The sequence below is a fragment of the Battus philenor genome, unplaced genomic scaffold (genome assembly GCF_028537555.1).
Source record: "Battus philenor isolate CCGP_79_NKW_IND1 unplaced genomic scaffold, ilBatPhil1.0.hap1 SCAF_3, whole genome shotgun sequence".
In the NCBI taxonomy this organism is placed as follows: Eukaryota; Metazoa; Arthropoda; class Insecta; order Lepidoptera; family Papilionidae; genus Battus; species Battus philenor.
This window is the reverse complement of record NW_027181693.1, coordinates 4,532,536-4,547,259: the sequence shown is the minus strand read 5'-3', so window position 1 is coordinate 4,547,259 and position 14,724 is coordinate 4,532,536. Positions and strand designations below refer to the sequence as shown.

The following is a 14,724-nucleotide window of genomic DNA, read 5'->3' as shown; positions in this document are numbered from 1 at the left end:
GGCGAGAAAAAGCGCCTCGCGTAGGGTTCGCATGTTTACATATATGTAACTAGGATCTTTATTATAAAGTTAATTAAATTGCATGTCTAATCAATAATTAATTTTGTTTTTTACATACTTAGTTTAAAACTAACATGCTTAAATGTAATAGTTGTTCTAAGGTCATAACAATTGTTGTGTTTATTATTGATTTGTAACGTTTTTGATGAAGAAAATAAGGAAAATCTTTTGTCAATAATTATGCAAATAGTTTTTTTACTACAATGATTTATTAAAAAATATCGGCCAAAATATATAACCGATGATAATAGTCCCGAAAATTTACAGAAAATGGTCAACCTAACAGATCTTGGTGCGCAGTGTTGCTGTGTATTATCATAACAAGCACAACTCATGTATTTACCACTTTCTGTAGACTTAACCCACATTTTATGATCCGAATTTCGTCAATATTTATGTTATTTCAAGGATAAAAAAGTTAAAGCTGCTGAAAGAGAAAACAACTAAATCGTAGTTGAGTTCCTCCAAAAATTTTTTTAAACTGTACCTCTATTATTTGATCCTTGATAGAATGATTGTTAATTGATGTATTACACTTTTCGTAACATGATAGTTTAAATTTAAATAAGATCAATTAAAAGTAGATTGCGTTAAATATAGCATTCCGCTTTCACTTATAAATGGAAAGTGAAAATTAAATTTAAATTAGTGCATCTAGTTATATTGTTTTCCTTATACTTTTTGAGCAAAATATTTTCTTATGCTTTTTGTGATTAACTTAAGAACGTACATATTTAAAAAATGAGAACTTATGTATAGATTTATAAGTTCAATATTAAAGAATAGGGAGGTTAGAAAATCTTACAATTAATCATTTCCGGTACTCAAACGTATACTGTAGTTATTAGCATTAACGATTAATAATGGCGACGGCAGACCGAATTATTTATGCTAAATTATTTGTAACGAGTAGGAACTATTAATAAATTATTTGAATTAAATATTTAACAATCTTATATGTAAAATTTTAAAGTTTAAACTGAATTATCAATTAGCAACATTGTACGGTTAAGATAATTAACATAAACTGCGTTTTCCAATCACAGTGTAAGAGCTGTAGGTCATGGTTGAATGCGTAAGCATTAACGGATGTGCATTCGATAACAATTATCACAAATTCAAAGTCCTGTAGGGAGAGTTATTATGGAGACATAGATGCTATATCAGTAGCTTCTGTTTAAATTACAATTACATTGTGGTGTGATATATTAATACAAGAAATAACAAGGTTTTCTTCTAGTGGTAGTGGTCAATTATCATGTCCTGCGATATAGACTTGTCTGGCTCCTACTCGGAGTACCAGGCGAACAGCGGATCGCAGTGGTATCACGTTACGCGCTGGCTGTTGACACCAGCGCCTGATTAATATTTATGATACGGCTGAGCATCTCGCATGGCCGGTTCGCTAGTTCGATGCGAATTATCACCGTCTCACTCGCACTCGACTGTCTATATGACCACATCGGCAGCTCATGTGGTAACCGCTCTTCCAACCAATTGATTAAAGTGCGAATGAAAATCCCAAATCTTCTAAGTTTTGTGTTTCTTTTTTTCTTATTAAATTTGACCCGAAGGCTCGTTGAAGGCCTTGGGCAAGTTGATCGCCTTGTGTATAATCAAGCGATTATTACTATGACATACATTTGTATATATTTTTTGTAAAAAATATTTATTGCGGTCTGAAAAAAAAGCTATTAAATAAATATAAGTTGGCGTACGTCCCATTTGCTGTTCTATTAAAAACCGTTTAAAGAAATATGTGGAACTAGAAGGGTCTGCGATGCCTCGAACCTGACCGTATCGAGGTAACTCAACCGGACCGACTTGACTGACATATTACAAATTTGCAATGCGTAGTAACCCGGTGGAAAACTGACACAGGCCCTTTAACTCGGATAAAGAATTGAATTTGCTCATGTACAGTAAATATTACAAATTGTTTAAAATTATGCATAGGGCAATATTAAATTAAATATTTCCTCAATGCGCTAAAGTAACAATTTGCTGGGAGCAATGACGTTTAAGTTTATTTGAATTACTCATTGAACTTTATTAGTCATTTGATTAAACAGAGCCGTTTGTCTTTAATTGAAACGCATCCAAAAGCGTTACTCCCTTGACTTTGCGACCTCTTTTGTAAATATTTCTTTGTAATTGGGTCGATTAATATTTTATATACGCCAATCGTCTACGCTTATTTTATAATGGCATTGTTATAATTGTATTAAATGAGTGATTAACATTGTTTGTCTGAGCGTTTTGCTAAAGCTCGGGCGCTCCATCGCCGGCCGGCGTTCGAGACCGCGCTTCAAGGTCACGTTATCGTTCTCTCGCCAATCGTTCGCAGCCGAACACTTGATCCAACAATTACTACTCTAAACATTCCAATCTCGTCGACATCACCACAGTACCGGCGGCGGCAAAGTTACAGGAACTCGGCAATCTGAACACCGCCGTCTCTATTGCTAACGAGCGGATAGGACGGGGCCGGACGCGTTTCTCTAAGTAGCAATACGGCAATTTCGAATTAAATTAGCGGCGTGTTTACATTTTATAAATAGAGCGCGTTCACGTGGCGCGTGATAAGCGTACGACGACACGTCGCCTGCACTCACCGTGCGCTGTTAACATCCTCCGCGATCGGCTGCCGGTTCCTCGCTTGCACTGACACTCGGGCGGGAATTATAGCACTCACAAACGGCGCACTAAGCTCGGCGGCACACGCGACGACTGCACGGCGTGACACCCACGACTAGAATGCGGGCGAGACGAGCGCGGGACGCGGGGTGCGGGGGGGCGGCGGCCGTGAGCGACACACAACTCATACGAAGGCGCGGCGAGTACGACTGCGGCCGGGCGCGATCGTCTTCCACCGGTCCCCTCTATTGGTTAGACGTGCGATGACGTCACGACGACCGGCCAATGGCCGCCAGACCTTTGGTGCCGGTATCCGCCGACAGGGGCGCTGGAGGTGAGGAAGTCGCCCGCCCTACAGAGCTTTCTTGAGCTAGGGCGTATATTTCCTCGGGCGGCGAGTATGAAGCGCGCATTTTACAAAACTGAAATTCACGCATGAAATTTTTATACAAACAATATCTAAAAAAATTCAATAAATAGTATAAGATATCACTTTTATAAAAATTATGTACATATTGTAGATATATATGTTAATTAAAGCACGTTCATACTTTTAATAAATACGTAAGTATAAAATAAACATATTTCTTTTGAAAATGTTTTATATTTGTTGTAGAATGGAGAGAAACGGTAAGAGCGTTTACCAGAGCTTAGTGGTTTGGGATTACGCGGAATATACCTGAGCAACACCACCTTGAAACATGACATGATACATCAAATACGGAATTCTAAATTCAATTTTATTTAAACAACTGTGTCTGGGCAATTGCTCTAGCCCGCTGTTCTATCAGGATAACGCTGCCTACATACTTCAGAAAACCCTGTTTCTTGAGAAGAAGAACCGTGACTGGAAACTCTTCCTCTTTTAAGTCACCAGATCTTTACTTCATGATTACCACTTAATTCGGAATTTGAATAACTTTCAGATAGGATAAATTCAATATTGATGAGGCAACCTAAATCTTATTCATATTATACATCAGCAATGATTTATTTGAATTATAAGTTTGTATTTAAAAAAAAAACACTGTAATGAAATTAAAACTAGAGATTAATTACAAAATTATTTCATAAAATGTAATGATTCTTTCATTGAGGTCTTATCATAAAATTATAGATTTCTCTACATAATTTGTAACAGATATTAATAGCAATATTATCTTTTTTATTATAATTTGATAACATTAATATTTATAGCAGTTATTTATACAAAATGGTTTTGTGGGTTTAATTAAATAGCTTCCTTAGCAAGTCGCTTTAAAAGCCATAGACAGGGCAATGTTTGAGGTTTCTCTATGAGACCAAGCCTGAAATGCGAAGAATCCTAGACGAACTAAAGTAATGCATATAGCTCAGAGGATTGGCAAGTTGGAATTGGTAGTAAGCAGGCTACATTGTAAGCAGAACTGATCGCAGCTAAGGTTTTGTAAAGTTGAGACCATAGGCTGACAAACGCACCGTAGGATATCCAACCACCAGGTTTAGGTGACATTGTTAAATTCGTATGGGTATCTATTCTGATGTCCTATTGGATATCCATGACGTACAGCTGAAATGATAATGATGAAGATAATAGTTAAAAGTGTTCCATTATCACTTTTTTAAAATTCCTTCATCGATACTGTAGCCTGTAAAAATAAATAAAAAAAGAAAAACTAGTTCGCCATATTTAATAAATTGCCTTTGATTACTGTTCTTTACGAAGAATTGTACTATAATCAAAGCCTGCCTACACGTCTGAAACACTCCTTCCATGTTTATGCTTTCCAACTAACGTAACACTAACGCCTTATCGATAATTATTATAAATTTACTGCTTTTTAAATAGATCTTTTAACGAGAAATAACTAAATTAAAAAATCACAACAATAATTTTTAATATTTTATAATATGTCTTCGTATTTTACTTTAAAAAAATACGTTGTTGTACGTATTTATATAAATATATATTTAATTAAATTTATGTACGTAAATGAAAATGAATCTCTAAATTTTTAGCTAAACTCAAAACTCGATATCGCCTCGATCGATTCGGCTTTTTTTGTCAAATTATATTTTCGTCAAGGCAAGAAATAGGTTTTTGTACAGACAAAAATTAGGTAATTTACGTAGAGAGACATTACATTTCTTTTTCTTGTTCTTTTCAGCTGATAGACGCGAGGTATAGGCCTTACAGTGGGCGTTTATTCGTAAATTTAAGAGAGAAATAAATAATTAATAAATTGTGTTTTATTTTATTTGACAAGTTAATACACGTCAACAATTTTATCAAAAACATTTACTAAGACATTATATATAATCTAAAAACTAGTGCAAACATAAGTAATATACGTATAAAACATTTTTGTTTAAATCAAACATAGAAAACAATGACATTAGATAAAGCTGCAGTAAATAATAAACACAAGGAATATTTCATGTCCTGGAGTTGTTTTACTGATTAACTTAATCTAGTCTAGTGAAAGTTAGCCTCGCCATGGAAGAATTGTGTGACGTAATTAGGTATGTACTAAAAGAATAATATTTAAAATATTACCGCGCATTCTTTCTAGACATGCAAAGCTTAATACGATCAAGAATTTCCTTATGAATTGTCGACCCGTTGATACTTTATCATTATTATTTCAGCCGTTGAAAATCTGCTAAACTTAGGCCCCTTCTATAGATTTCTAATAAGACTGGTTTGATTTGTTCAGCGTGTTCCAATGACCTTGACAAGGTCATTTGTCTATATGTCATATGCCCTACGCTGCCTTTGTCCGCGGTCTCTGCACAAGATTCCAGCGCGCTACATGGCCTGCCCATTCAACTTGCTAGTCTTGGACTATATGGATCACTTTCAATCGTCTTCAGATCTCCTTGTTCCTGATTGGATTTGATAGAGAAATCCTGAACATAGCTCGTAGGTTCTTTGTTGCCGTAGTCTTTGAGGCACGAAGTAGTAGATCAGTATTTCAGTGCCGTAGATCTTCGTCTTTGGGTACTGTGGGATATCGGATAAGAGATGTGTAGTATGTTATTACCTATATACTTTATCGTATGCGTCTAATTAACCTGTATTTAAATTGCATGTGTAGTCTTTTTTTTCTTTGTTGAAATATCACTGTTGATTTATTATATTTACAGATTCAAGAGATTGGAGATGGGACAGTTCAAAAAGCGCTCAGCCTATACTCAATTTTAATAAATAAGCTCTTGGGCGTTACGAGCTTAATTGTTGGAGGCTGTTAACAATTCCAATCCGGTGAAATGCCTGAGCGGTAAAACACCCCCGGGAGCTCTCTTCGCTACCTGAAAAGAGGTCTTAGGCTACCTTAAACCCGCGAAATCCTCAAAAACTTTTTTGGGCGCCAGTGAGTGTGCAAGTCAACTTGTTAGCACAAACATAAATCCGAGTGGTTTATTATGCGATCGTCTATTGAAAATTGTAACTTTTATCTATAATGATAAACGAATTAAAAAAATGATGTTAATTCCTATTGGACATTGACTGCCAATTCACAAGTCAACATCAAGTCTAACAAGAATCCACACAGAATATGTTCCAGTTAATCACTTTTGTTCAATGTAAATAGTTTTTAAAACATACAGGTCAGCATTATATAAGCTTTTTTTTAAATGTTTTACATTAAACACCTACGTAAATTATATATGTCGAGAAAAAATACTTAATACTAAGAGCTTCGTCATTAGAGCGAGCTGTAAACAAAACCCTTAGTCGCACCCGAGGGAGCGACAGCTGTCCCCAAGCCTCAGCGTTCGACCATTAAACACCCACGATGGGTTTCATAACACTCAATAATCTGCCCTTGAAAAATCTACCTTGAGTCATAAAATTAAAGTTCATTTTACTTTTGAGCAAAAAAGTCCATCTGTAGTTTCAGTAGTGAGAAGGAAGACTTGAATAAACACTCTTACGCTGTTACTATAGAGTTTAGATTTAATTAATATTAAGTTTGAAATATTAGCCGCGATTACAGGAAATTGTATCGAAGATTTAGGTATAAGGTAAGAAGTGATTAGAAAGGAAATACGATTTCTATTTCTACATGAAGATTATGATTAGATTTGATTTTCGCTTGTAAACATGAACCACTTAGGTTTACGAATCGAACGATTTGTATAACTTATTGACGCTGTAAGTACTTTATTATACTTAGTTTTTCAGGTATATTTATATGGTTTATAAAACTTTTGTAATTATTTGAAGCTTCGCAATATATTTTTTCAGATATTTTAACATAAAAATATTTATCGTTTATTACTAAGTAAACATCAAAGACCAAGACTCAAGGCAGCGCAAGATCGGACATTTTCGCGATCTTTAGTGGGAGACTTTACCTTGCAATGCGCGTGTATCGGACGTAAAGTAATTAATCAAACCATAAAAATAAAAAGCCCCTTAAAATAATATTGTATTTCTAATGTAGGTTTTACATATATTAGAAATGCAATGTTATCTATATGAATTTATCATATTAAGACAATAAAGTTTTTAGTCACATGTTCTCCTTGGTTACACAAATTATTATTGCTTTATCCTTACTCTTAATTCTGTAAACAATCCTCCGCTTTGCGTCGTATCTCAGGATCACGATACTCGTGATTCTTTTTGGAAAGTTTGTCCTGCAATATTTTTCGTATCTGCCGGTCTTCGGCAGTGTATATTGCTTTAGTTATAATGGTATCGAGAGATGTTTGGATCTGATCGACCAGCATATGGGGTTGCTGCAACGTGGTCACCGGAAATTTTAAATAACATACGTGTTGAGTCACAGTCCAAGCCAAGGTACCGTATCAAGGAACCAGTTAGTTCAAGAAGCATCTGTGTAAATACTTGAAAACGCGATCTAACGTGAGAATTCTTTAGAAAGCATCAACTTCCTAAGGAGTCAGAGCTGTAACGAGATCAAGGCTTGGCACATCTCGCTCCATGTCAAACACGGCTATCTAGTAAAGACATGATTAAAAATATGAATAGATTTAAAATTGTTGCCGTCATCAGTAAAAACGAGTAAATATAGCAAAAATTAACACCAGACATTTTTCGGTTGGTCACGGAATTTGATAATAAATTTACAATAAAATCTGTACTAAAACAATAAACAATAAATAAAATCATATATATATATTACATATATAATTATTAAAAAAAATACAAATATCTGTTCCGCCCATATGTCAGCCACCCTCTCTATTTAGTCTGGCAATAACGCCTGACAATTTACTTTCATGAGCTCTTTGATACGGTGCCCGCAATAAATCTGTCAAAAGGCAATAACTATCCCCGAGCCTTGAGACACTTAGTATGTGATTAAATAAATAATTAAGACTACAATGCTATAATGAAAAGCATTTCATTTTGATATTATTACGTATCTATGTAATAAAAATCACTATAAGATCTAACTGTCGCAATTCTAAGGTATTTTTATAGATTTAATTGAAATTTAGATCAATTGAATTAAAGGACCTATCTTTTGTTTCACTTATTTATTCAGCACGTACTTATTAGTCTTATACGATTTTTAACACATGAACAAGAGGTACAAATGTTAAATAATTCAAAAGATTATTTTGATCATTATTCAAATTTAACAAATATGATAATGTTGGTTAACATTTGTAAATTTTAATGACATATTACATATAGATACAATCAATATCCTAATTGTGGGACATTAGCTTTATTTTCTATTACGAGGAAAAAATATTTTTTATATTTTAATTCAAACTCAACCTTCAAATGAAATTCAAGTTATCACAATTTGATAAGTTAATTATGAGAATTTTAACCTAGTAGATGTTGCAACTAAAAATAGAAGTAAGAGCTTAGCTAAGGAAAGCGTAACCAGGGAAGTGTAGTATGGATGTGTAGTGCCCAAAATCACGACTAGAAAAAGATTCTAAGAAATATTAAGAACCACAAATGGTCGTATCGCCACAGAAAGAATCTTTGAATTTTCTGAATACAAACCATGTTGTTTACGACCAATGTGGTGTTTTTATTGTTGGGTCGACATTCACTCGGAACAACTTGTATTAACTAGGAAAGTGTTTGAAGCGATACACACAAATCGCAACGAAACTATAGGAGGCATCTGATCGCTTTCAGAGGAAGACACGCTCGTCTACAGAGAGGTATATGACTAGATACAGAAACAATTGCAAGCAAATAGATTACATTTAAAGATTGGGAATATTCGAGCTAAAATGAATATATAAATGAGGCGCGACTAACCATTTTGAAGCGTAAGTTTAGCTATCCAAGAGAGTTGTGGGTTGCTCCGTATTTAACAAATGTAAAAATGCATCCAGTATTACCTAAATACGACCGGTGAAGGAATCTGGTTGGTTATGAAATATTTAGAAATGGACTATCAGGTACTTTTACTTTACTTTAGTATTATCATACGTAAGTACCTTGTTTTCGTTTGCTACCGCGTGCATAGAAATACTCGTCTCAAAAGAGCATGCAGTTGTATATAAAGATTGACAAGCGGTGAGATTTCAGTGCATTAAACTCTTCCGAGCAAATCTCCCCGTGGCGCACGCGCCGACGCCGAGGGGAGGACGAAAATAGAACAGCTACTCACGGGCACTTCGCGTCCGCGCCGCGAGCGATTGCATCGCCGAGATCTTGAGTTTTCGAACTCTTGGAAACTCTATTAAGATTCTGGAAAATTCTACAAACTAAAAAAAAAATAAAGACTCGTTTATATTCGATTAGGTCGTTCAAAATGTAAGACATTTAATGAACGATTCTCAAAAAATTGGAAAATTTTTAACCTTAACCGCTATATACCAATATTCGCTTTAGGTCAAATAAATAATCGATATGATGACACGATGAATGTAATATGGTCAGGGACCTTAAGGGAAATTCATCAGCAAATCACAGTTAGTGGTCGATCACAAAGGAGTTTCGAAAGCCGTGATTTAAATTTAGGTACAATCACCAAAGACAAGCCAAAAACTTTACATACTTTGTTGTAAGTATAATAATGATCAATTGGGATAAATAAATTATCTGCTTAAGGAATAACAGAATGAAGATTTTATTTCGTGTTATTTACGATACATAAGTTACGGTACATAAACACTGATTTTAATATCTGTATGATAAAAAATAAGGTAATCATTTCATGTCAATTTACTATATTTTTAGAAAATAACAGTAACTTACGGTTATATTTTTTTTGCCAGGCCGCGAGGAATCTACTACCCCAATGTCAAATGTATCAATATGCTTTGGTTCTTAGGGTTCATCTTACATCTAAAAAATGGCGAACAAAAAGAGTCAATGTGAAATATTTAGAATTTCAAAACTTTGGACAGTGTCATTGGGATTGGCGGACCATCTAATTATTGGTATGCTTGTCTCGTCACCTTATGGAATAAAAATTAAAGACCATTTACCCTAAAAACTCGTTTTTATTAAAATATCGTTAACAAATGTTCTTTATTCAAATTTATAGTAAGATATTTGTAGATACGTTATATATATAGAAATATTAAGAAATATTAAATATATATATGTATATATATATATATATATATATAATAAACACGTGTCGGGTTACGAGACAGTCGCTTGATATATTTATAAAATTTTAGTTATTTCATTTTAATCCGGGCTTTGTCAAACTATAAGTTGCAACATTTCTTTTTTTTTTTTCATAAGAACCTTCCCAGTTTCTTAAGGATTATATGAAAAAGTTTACATTATTGTTCGTCTTTTTCGAGTTTTGCATCCAACCACACATTTAGCGGTTTATTTTAATTTACAAAAAGCAAATCAAAAACGATAATAAAATATATGAAGATCGACAAAGAGAAATTCTTGAGGGGTTGTCTTGGGGGAGGGGGGTGTTTCGATCAGTAATCTGTTTTTGCTGGAATTTCTGTCACTGCGTGGCTTTATATGAGCTAAGATGTAGTGTGTAGTGAGCATACTAGAAGTCAATACAATGAGAGATGGACAAGCCGTTAGGAGAGCCGACACGCTGCAAAGGATATGCCTACCGCGACTCCGACTGCATCTAGTGGCAAGGATCTTTATTAGTTGTGGTCTTTCTAACAAACCTCTGCTTGCTTTAGATGTTACGGACAGTTCACTATGCCGGGCCGGCCATGTCGGGAAGAATACGTGACTGTTGCTCAGGTACTTCATCGGTATACGGCATTAGCACCCTACAAGGCTGCCCATCTAAAATCAACGAGGTGTCTCCCCGAGGTCGCCCAAGACCTAAAAGGATTGGTGAGATTTCTCAAGGAGTTTGTATTGACTGGATTAGACTAAGCCCGACGCGAAGTTAGCTCAGTGCCGCTTGGTTGCGGAAACCAGCTCGCAGTAGCTCGTGTGTAGGTTCTTTTTTCCTGTTTGAAAAATAGCTAAAGACAATTTTGGGCGACTTAATATCGTGAGTGGGTTATCATACGATTTGGTAATTAAAATAATTATAAACTCGCTACATTATACTATTTCAAAACTTTGAAAGCAAGGGAATATCAATGTACTAAATACGTTTAGTTGTAAGTTTCTAGCTAAACGCCGTTAACGAAGGTAATCGATCTCTTTTGTAGTTATTACAACTTGTTTAGTAATTAAAATAAACTATGGCGTTAATACAAAATAGTTTGATATTTTAATGGCATTAAGGAATAATGTTCATAGAGTTATAAAGCTCGTTATCTGTTTTAAGAGCTAATTTGTTAAAATATGTATGAAAATGTATTTTTTTTACATAAATAAATAAGAATCGACTTCCAAATATTAATAAATAGAATATAAATAATAAAAAATATAGTTAAAGCTAAAGTTCGTAATGTCATTGAATATAATCTATATTTCTTAATGATATTGTACTGTATTTAATTATAATGACTAAAACAAGCAGCGGTAGCCGGGTGGTATAGTATTGTAAATAGCACCCGTAGGTCGCTGGTTACATTCCCGGAAAGTGACACATTCTTGTATGAGTTAATCAACATTGTTTTTACTCACACACTTGGAAAAGACACGTCAGATCCGGTAAGTAAACATCTGGAGAAATATTTCTGGACCATATAGGTAGAGCATAGCCTGATCCTTGTAGGTGGAATACAACCCATACTCTATAAGAGGAATATAGCCCTAGATGTTGAACCAGGGCATGTAGCCCATGGTCTATTTATACTCCTCAGGTAGAGGAGACGTAGTCGTAAAATGATTTAACTAATATGAATTAATTGTTTATTTTGTATTGTAAATCGTATATATACACGTATTTCTTCGTGTATGTATATAAATATTATTCAACCATTCGTCTTTTAAAAATATTTCGTAAGGTATCTCAATTGAAAAAATAATAACTATACGAATATTCTTGCTGAAATGTAGATTTTCATGGCACACTCTCGTATTGTCTATGGACTCGTGTACAATATGTTACGCATAATGCTTAACCTTTCGCCTGTCCCATTGGAGTCTCCCACAAGGTGAAACGTTATATGTATAAATGTAATAAGTATAATACGTAATTAACATATTAAGAGCTCTCTGCACTGGTGATTGAGTTCATTTTAACTAAGCAGTATTAGTGATATTCAATGCCTCTATCTGATAGTTTTTTGCTTTGGACCCACGTGGTGCGACACATGTTTCAGACCATCGCATCCCGATACAATCCGGGAGATGGTAGATAACTTAAGTTGCCGATAGGTATAGTAATGTATTAGCAAATCTGAACATTTAAAAAAAATTGTGAAGAATATTGTTACTTATCTCTCCTTACAGGGTGATAGGTTATAGATATAAAAGCTTTAAACGAGTGAATGTACAGATAATTTGCTGTCAAATAATTTATGTTATATTTCATATAAAATTCAATGGTTTCAGAAAGAATAAATAGCCAAATTATAATAAAGTAACAAAAACCGTTTTTTGAAAATTTAAATTAATTATCCTTAAATATTCTTTAATATGCTCTAGCAGATTTGAACAGTCAGAAGTTGTTAAACCATTATAAAAAAGTAGAAATTGTCGATTTAGAGATTAAATTTGAAAATAGTAAATAAATTTTGTGATCGGTAAAAAATGACGACATAAATTAGCAACGCGTCAACTATAGTTTTTTTTAGCTTTTCGAGCTCTGTGATCGACGAGGCTGTAATAGAAACAAGAGAACTGTCAAATGTGTGCAATTCAAAGCGAAATGTCAAGTCGCAAGAAGTTAATAGCAAACTGTCAGTCGCGCAGTTTAATTGTCATTATGCTTTATGAAATTTAGCTTGAAGCGTTAAAGATTTTTGCTGAAAAACATAATAAACATTAACAAGTTTGAACTTTTTACACCATAAACTCGATTTTACTCGCTCTATATGTATGTTATTTGGCGTAAATCTCTATCTGTTTTTTTTAATACAAAATTTAATCTAGTTCTTTTTCTCTGATATATTTTTTCTTAATAGAACCCTGTCGATAAATATGATACTATTTCAAATCAAATGTCGAAGCGTCATAAATAAGTTTTATCTTTGCTTCTTAGAATGTAAGTATAGCATATATATGTATTAGTAATGTATAGATAAATGAAATACAAACTTATTTTATAACTACATATCAACGTAACAACAGAGAAATGATGGATCAATTTTTTAAAATGTAAAATCGTTTTGTCATCGTTATATTATGATCTATACTTATAAACAGTAATCGCTATTTCTCATAGTCATACTAAAACTTGAGAACGATTTTACCAATTTGTACTTCCTTTTTAATAAATTTTGTAATCCTTTTAAAAGGGTTCTTATGAAAAAAATACGTTTAAACTCGTAAAAGTTCGTAAAAAGAAATTAAAATTGAAACAGTATGATTGACATCTCGCTTTCAACTTACACGGGCTGCTAAATTAAAATATAAAAAAATATGTTCAGTGCCAGTCAGTGTTTATTCATAACGAAATTTATTTATTTATCATTATATTATTTATATTTGAAATATGTTACCATTATATAGCTATAGTCATAGATAGTCTGTCAAGAGAGTTGGTTATAATAAATAATAATTGTATACTTGTGTTGTGTTTGACAAATAAACGCATCTAGTATCTTGCATGCTAATGCGGAGTACAAGAACGAATTCAATTTACAAGATCAGTAACGTACCTGCAAATTCTCAAGTGATCTCGACTTGAATGCCGCGTGCTAATTCTTAGTGTTCTAAAATGGCGGCAATGATCACATATCATCGATTGTTCGTTAATCCGTCTAATAAAGTACTTCTTATTTATTGCGGAAACTATAATTTTACATTCAAAACTTGTAAAAGATAACAAGTGAAAATAATCAAAAATTATAGTTATAATATTTAAATGAGAATCTATTACAAAAAAAAACTTTCCATTGAAAATAAGTACAAAATGAATCATCGCATAATAAGCGGTAGATTTGATAATTATATAAAACAGCAGACATGGAGATGATAAAAACCAATGAATCAGAAATTCTCATGAAGATGTCTCGATCCTGCGCAACCAGATGTGGCGCACATTTCATAACCCCCGCCCCCTTGATTCGTGGATCTCTTCACCCCCTCTAAGGGAACCAGTGAAAAAATCAGACTCGCGACACAAAAACACTAGACCCTTATTATAATAAACTTAAAGCTCATTATACAGATAATATAAATTGCATTAGAGTACTGTGTAAAAACGTGTGTTGAGGGACATTTATCTGTACAAAGGTCAATGACCTATTTTTTACACGTATCTACCTCATGTGTTTTATTTTTTTCTTATTTCAAATTTTGGTACGGGACATTAAAATATTTTTTTAATTAACTAATACAATGTAGCCGTGGTCGGACAAAAGTAACAAATGTTTCAAACAGTATTATTCTTTGTATATACAGGAACCTTTTACTGCCTAACCTAACCTAACCAATCATAGAAGTAAATGGTTAAAGGTGTTAATTTATAATTATTTTTTTAGCAGAAACGTTTTAATACTATTTTCAATCATTCCGTATAAAGTAATTACTCTGAA

At 33.6% G+C, this 14,724-nt stretch overlaps 1 protein-coding gene across 3 annotated transcripts in view; it reads right to left on the bottom strand.

The window, feature by feature from the left end:
- Window positions 1-2,888, bottom strand: part of LOC137926534 (myocyte-specific enhancer factor 2-like) — a 54,723-nt gene extending 51,835 nt beyond the window's left edge. For all 3 annotated transcript variants that reach the window (XM_068770156.1, XM_068770157.1, XM_068770158.1), the window contains exon 1: window positions 2,676-2,888. The gene's annotated coding sequence lies outside the window, so the exon portion shown is untranslated. The remainder of the gene's footprint in view (window positions 1-2,675) is intronic.
- Between the last annotated feature and the right edge of the window lie 11,836 nt (window positions 2,889-14,724).